The sequence below is a fragment of the Pteropus vampyrus genome, unplaced genomic scaffold (genome assembly GCF_000151845.1).
Source record: "Pteropus vampyrus isolate Shadow unplaced genomic scaffold, Pvam_2.0 Scaffold102, whole genome shotgun sequence".
NCBI classification, from domain to species: Eukaryota; Metazoa; Chordata; class Mammalia; order Chiroptera; family Pteropodidae; genus Pteropus; species Pteropus vampyrus.
The window spans coordinates 398,955-405,968 of NW_011888883.1; the positions used below are offsets into that span (position 1 = coordinate 398,955).

Consider the following 7,014-nt stretch of genomic DNA (forward strand, 5'->3'; position numbering starts at 1 on the left):
GCTCCTCCTTTGATTCTAATGTATAATAAAATAAGCTGCAAAACCACCATTTACTGAAGTATTTTCTCAATCCATTGAGATTTTTCTTCCTGACAATATTCAGTTTGGCTCAAATAAACTCTTATAAGACTTTTTCTTAGGCTGGAAGTTCTTTTGTTCTTTTGTAGATGCCTGAGAGCTGATTACTTTTGGGACCTGGACAAGTCACTGCACATTTCCGTAAAGAATATTTGAGAAATGGTCGAGAAAGGTTCTTGATAACAATTAGCTCCCACATTCCTCTTTGTCTTTTACAATATCCAGGGATCTTGACTGTCTCTCAAACAGAATTAGAGAGCAAAATATTCATGATCTCTATTCTAGAACACTCAAAACTGGGTCTTAGAACTTTATATATTAAATGGATTAAATAGAATAATGGATAAAAAAATAGTTATAACTTTTCTAGATAGATGGCTTTACATTAAGATAATGGCAGTATTTATGAAATATTTATTTTTTCATTCACTCAATACCAGAAAGATTTTTATTGAGCACTGTAGCAGATGGTGTGGATGCCCCATCCCTGAGTTCACTTGGAACCACAGTGGATAGCTTCTGTGCACACTTCTCACCTTAAGTGTCCACATCTCTTGGTTTCTCTTCCTATAACCAAAAAAGCTTGTTCAGCTCACGTGCAAGGCTGTTTTGAAGTGCTGGAAATTTACGCTCCTGGACAATCCTTAAGCAATGAAGGATGAGAAGCAGTGAACAAACATTCCAGCTTTGCCATCCCTCAGTAGGATAATTCTGAAGGATGCTTCTCAGAAAGTTCACAGGGGGAGCTCTAGCTGTCCACAGTGTCAATCAGCTCATTGATACACCCTTTACTGGCATTCTTCCCTTCCCAGCCTTGTTTCCCCACTTGCACTTTTGGGGATCATCTTCCCAATAAACTACCTAACCCAAGGTTGCCTCAGTTTGCCTTCAGAGAACCATAGAGAGAGACAACCACATATCATGACTAAGGCACTACATTAGACCAGAGAAACTGTCAAATATCTAGTAATGGGGACAGAGAAAGGACTAAGCAAAAATGCACCAGAATGTGCCCACATACTATGAATGGTACAAAAATAACAGCTAGAGAGGGATTCAGAGAAAAGAGAGACAGTTTCACTGTAGGATAAACAGGACCATGGAGGAAGCAGGATAAAGTTAGGACTTGTAGAATGGATTGTAATTAAATTTTTTTTCCAATGAGGTTGGGAAGATGGCATTTAAATTGTGGTCTGGGGCACAAGGGGACTGGAGGGGAAAGGAAAGAGAAGGAGACTAACATTTATTGAGTGTAGGCTATGGGTGACAGCCTAAAGGGGACATAGTGATTAAGAGCACAGATTACACACACGCACTATCCCATTGAATCCCCCAAATTACCATATGAAGAAAGTATCTGTCATAGTCAATTTGGACTGCTATAATAAAGTACCATAGACTAGGTGGCTTATAAACAACAGAAACCTATTTCTTACAGTTCTAGAAGCTGAAAGTCAGAGATCAGGGTGCCAGCATGATAGGGTTCTGATAAGGTTGTTTTCTGGGTTGCAGACTGCTGAATTCTCGTATCCTCATACAGTGAGAAAAAAACTAGCTAGCTCTCTGGCCTCTTCTAATAAGGGCACTAATCCAATCATGAGTGCTCTGTCTTCATGATCTAATTATCTCTCAAAGGTCCTACCTCCAAATACTATCACACTGGGCTTAAGGTTTTAGCATACATATTTTGGGGGACACAAATATTCAGTCCATTGCAGTATCATTATCTATAGTTTATAAAACAGAAATCTGAATTGGTTGGCTCAAGGTGACACAGATCTGAATTGGCTAGCTCAAGGTGACACAGAAAGTTCAATTGGTTGGCTCAAGGTGACACAGATAGTAAATAACAGATATAGGATCCAAATCCATATGGGATAAGTCCTGGAAAGTGGATGCAAACACAGCTAGTTGAAAAGTGAGATTAATTTAATTTAAAGTATTCCATTGCACCATAGTGCCAAAAATAATGTTCATTATTTAGTCCTGCCCCCATGTTCTGGCTTGTTATTTGACCAAATCAAACTTGGTATACAATTTTAATCATGATTGCTCAACAGATGAAGACCTTAAGATCTAGGAGTTAACAGTAGGTTCTAAGACATGGCATATTTTAGATGGAGAGACAATTAATTCCCATCTCAATAGACACTATAAAAGATATTCAAACTTTGATTTATCAAACAGAATAAGTGGCTTGCATCTGGTCAATTAATATAGCTGTTTAAAAAATTATTAATCTAATATTCTAGTTTATCAGTCATTTGAGTGGACTTGATTAGGGTGTTTTATTTAACTGAACTTTGCTCCCAGATCTGGTCTTAACTTAGTAATAGAAAAGAATGATGACTATTACATATACGGAGAACAAATAGTAATAATTCTCCTGCTGCGATATTGTCAGCTCTGTTAAAAGTTATGTAAATTGTTAAATAGGTATTAAATAGACATGAAAGGCTAAAGTTTTCTGTTTTAATTCAGAAACTTCCAGGAAAAGAAAAAGATAAAGAGAGGCTTTCTCTCTACTGTAATTTAGAATCTTATGCTTCTTTAGGTTTTCAAATTATTTCCATTTGATTTTTAAATGGACTGAATTTAGATAATAATTTGTCTTTAAACATTGCGGTCCAAAGAGTTCTACATTATTAAAAATGAAAGAAACAACTTAAAAGTGTGGTGGACTATAGCCTTAACACTTTCTTCAATCCCAATTGGAAAAGGGAGATGAAGGTGAAGAGAGAAGTAGAAGAAAAAGAGAAAGTAGCGAGATGGAAGGATTACTTCAGCATCTTGGGAACACTAATGAGAATAAAATAATAATAGCTAGCATTTATTACATTCTTATAGGGGTTAGCCACTCTTCTAAGCCCTATACTTATGATAAAATTGAGGAACAACAAGATAAACGATTTGCCTAGCATGGATCTGGGATGAAAGCCCGGCGTTCGGGTTCAGAGTGTGTGCTCTAAACTTCTGTACTCTCTTGCTTCAATAGTAGCAGTAAGAGTACTTAAATAACTCTTCTTATGTGCTTCTGTGGAAGGCGTTATCTCCATGTTACAGACAAGGACATGGAGTTTTAGAAAAGTTAACTCATCAATTAGCCCAAAATCAAACAACATAGATGATAGAGCATGGATTTTAGCACAGGTCTAATTTCAAAATTTGTACTTTAAGTGCTATGCTGCTTAAAGTTCAAAGTCAAAGAGGTTACCAAGTTGATTTCAAGAAGGAGGTTTCACCTTTCTGCCCTAAGAGTGTACAGTGTCATGACCAGGAGAGTCAGTAAACAGAACACCGGTGAGTTCCTGGGTGCCTGCGTTCAGGTGGACAGGCCAGTCCCAAGGAGACTGATGAACACTTGCTACTGGGAGGACTGAGCTGCTTTGCTACCATACATTAGGTGCTTAATAAATGTCTGGATAGCTTACAACTCAAGAATGTTCCCTCACGGGCCCGAGAGCACATCTCTTTAAATCGTAATCATCAAAAAAGGTAAGGCCTTGTCTCCCAGTCCCTTGGGAGAAGATGGACCTAATTTCAACTGTCCCCTAACTTCAAATGGCAAATTCTACCTCCAGTCATAAAGATATAATAGAATTAGCAATTTTATCTTGAAAACATGAATGCATTGAATTATATCCATTATCGAACCCCAGTTCACATTTCTGACACTTTGAAAGGCCAAAACTCAAAATGTCAGAGTTTGGAGTAAGGAAAAGTTTACTGATTGAGGAGGAACCAGCCAAGAAGATGAAAGGCCTAGTGGCACCTCATATCCATCTTGCTTGCTGGACTAGGTGAAGGGTTTTTAAGGGGTTAGGGGGAATAGGTATGCAAAAGTACTGGTGGGGAAAGTTTTAATTGGAGGACCTTGGAACTTGGCCATTTATGGTAAAGGGGTGTCAACACTGGAATCTTCCCACACAATAAACCCTTTGCTTCTGAAAGGGCTCCTGGTGTTCAAGTTCTAGTTATGTCCTGGTCCCTTGGTTCTGAGTGTATGTGTGTGGCGGGGAGTGGGGTGGGGGGTGAGGGAGTGGTGGTGGAGGGGCAAGATTTTGGTTCCTGATGCAGCTGGAGGTCAAAGTTCTCTTCTCCAAGCATGCTTCAGCTGCATGACTTGTGGTTTTGGTCTGTTGTCTCTAAAAAACAACTCAGCTTCTTGTTAAACAGGATAGGACCATTTTGACCTGGTTCTGCAGTTACATATCCACTTAGCTATATATAAGATTTTCATCTGTCTTTTGCAATCTACTTAGCAAATTGCCTGTAATAAGCATCACTTTCATGAGAATTACCTGGGAAACTGAAAAATACGATTCCTGGGCCCTCGCCAGGAGACACATTCAGTGAGTCTGAGTGGGAATGGGAGTCTCTACATTTCAAAAAACACCCAGGTAATTCAGATAATTAGCTAGGTTCAAATTCCTGGCATGTGTTTTACCATGCTAGGGAAAAGCAAGCCAAATGAAAGGAGAGTAGTCACTCAGGAGAACCACTGGAAGATTGTCCTAGTAGACAGCCCTTTGAAACTTTGCTGTTTTCTTTCATTTGGTTCCATGTTGTTGTTGTTGTTGTTGTTGTTGTTGTTTTCTGTCTTCTTCATCGCTTTTCATTTCTGCAGGAACTCATTAATATAAGATCTTAAAGCACCCAACAGAGTCTCATCCAAGTTATGATTTAATTAGCTGCATTTATTAGACTTAGGTTCCAGATAATTTCTGACTCCTACTCCTATCTCAACCACAAGTATTAGTTAGGAATCTAGTTTACTCTGCGTATGCCAGTTGTGGTGGAGGATGATAACATAAACAAAGATGTAGTGAGGTCTGCCCCCAAGAAGTTCAGTGACTTTCTTTGTTAGATTAGCAAAGATGTTATTTTCTAATTATACCATATTAGTACCTTAAACAAAATCATATCATCGAAGGTTTATTGTATTTTTGGTTGTTTCAAGTGGGTTCTTTTGTTATCCCAGCTCTAATGATAAATATTCACTGGTAAGACTAAGACTAAACCAGGGGTCAGTTGCTTTGATTCTGTGTCTTGTGACTGTCATTTTGAGAGATTAACATGAGATCTCCAGTTCCCTTTCCCCTGGCATAGCTGAAATAAAAGTGGTAGAACTGTGCGCCGATATCTGGATTCCAGTAAAATTATGCCCTATTTCAATAGCTATTGTCAAAATAGGAGATAACCATTGCCGTGTGGCCTATGAAGAGATATTTTGGACATTTAAATATGAAATGTAATTCCTTGGTTAAAAAAAAGATATGCAAAGTCAAGAATGAGGATCTTTCTTTTTAGAGAAAGTCATTATTTATGGTATTTTGAGGGTAATATAAAAGAGTTGATCATAGATTTGCTTCAGGTCTGTTAGAGGAAGAAAAAGTGAAGGAGGCAGAAATAAAGGGAAATGTTTTTTTTTTCCTTATGACAATTTATAAATTGCACCTCATAAAAATTAAGAGTAATTTGGGAGGAGGATGCATTGAACTTGGGAGAGAGGAGTAACAAAGATTGGCTTACCTGGAAACCTAAAATAACCCTCTGAGAAGACACTGTCCAAAGTACCCTGTTTGATTTAACCTGACAGAAATCTCCATCCTCTTGCCATCCAGCCAACCACTTGCCTGCCTGCTTCTTTAGCATTTCTCAGTGCTTTGAACACTGCTCAGTTAAATGTTTTTTCTTTTTTTATTAAATTTATTGGGCTGACATTGGTTAATAACATTATATGTTTCAAATGTAGAATTCTATAATACATCATCTATATATTGCATCGTGTGCTCGCTCACCACCCAAAGTCTACTCTCTCTCTACTCTCTATTTGACCCTCTTTACCTATTCATCCTCCCCCCAATCCCCTTCCCCTCTGGCGACTATCATTCTGTTGTCTGTGTCTATGAGTTTGTTTATTTGTTCATTTTTGTTCTGTTTATTTGTTCGTTTTTGTTCTGTTTCACTCATATCCCACGTATGAGTGAAATCATATACTTTTTGTCCTTTAGTCTGACTTATTCCTCTTAGCATGATGCTCTCAAGATCCATCCTTGTGGTCACAAATGGCAGTATTTCATCCTTTCTTATGGGTGAGTAGTATTCCATTGTATATATGTACCACATCTTATGAGATGAGAATTAGAAGTCAGCTTATACTTATACTGTGGGCTTCAAAATCTTGGTGCAAGCTATCTACTGCTCTTGGACTTGTTATCCATTTGTTCCTTCTTTCATTCATTTCTTAAATCATTTACCAAATATTTATTATTTTCCTAGAGTGATAAAGATAAGTAAGAAACTATTTATGCTTAGGAAGCTCAAAGTCCTGGAAGAGATGGACATGTAAGCCAACAATCCAGATGTGATGGGTGTATAATGGAGACTACGCCCAGGGTAATGAAGAGCCTGGAAAGTGGATAACCAACCACTTGGCTGGTGTAGGATGTGGTTTCAGAGGAGGAAATGCTGAGCTAAGCAGAAAAAAAGGAGGAAGGCATTTCATTCAGGAGGAACAGAATACGCAAATGCAAATACACCACAACCCCTCAAAGCAAATAGCTGCTTAAGTCTTGCTCATAACTTTTCATCTGAAAGGTGAGGTAGCTAGAGTAGCCCATTCTTGGGGATGTAATTCTTGAGTCTGCAACAGTAAGAACAGTAAGAAACATTCTGTACCAGATCTAATGAAACCTGGCCTGGGTGGGGGGTTACATGGGGAGGAGACACACATCTTTTTTTTTCATTTCGTCTTTATTTCCAGAGACTATGTTACTGGCATTAAATTGCTATTACATACATATTTATTGGATTTGATTGAATTGATTTGATAGTTTTTTATTTAATTTTATTTATTTATTTATTTATTTAATTACAGAGATAAGAGAGTAATAAAGCAAATAGAGAGCATTACATATCTTATTTGCTATGGGT

At 37.8% G+C, this 7,014-nt stretch overlaps 1 long non-coding RNA gene across 1 annotated transcript in view; it reads left to right on the top strand.

Annotated features, from left to right (window-relative positions):
* Nucleotides 1-6,150: 6,150 nt before the first annotated feature.
* LOC111742843 overlaps nt 6,151-7,014 on the top strand; it is a 3,288-nt gene continuing 2,424 nt past the window's right edge. Inside the window, exon 1 of the long non-coding RNA XR_002781502.1 lies at nt 6,151-6,173. This is a non-coding gene — a long non-coding RNA (uncharacterized LOC111742843). The remainder of the gene's footprint in view (nt 6,174-7,014) is intronic.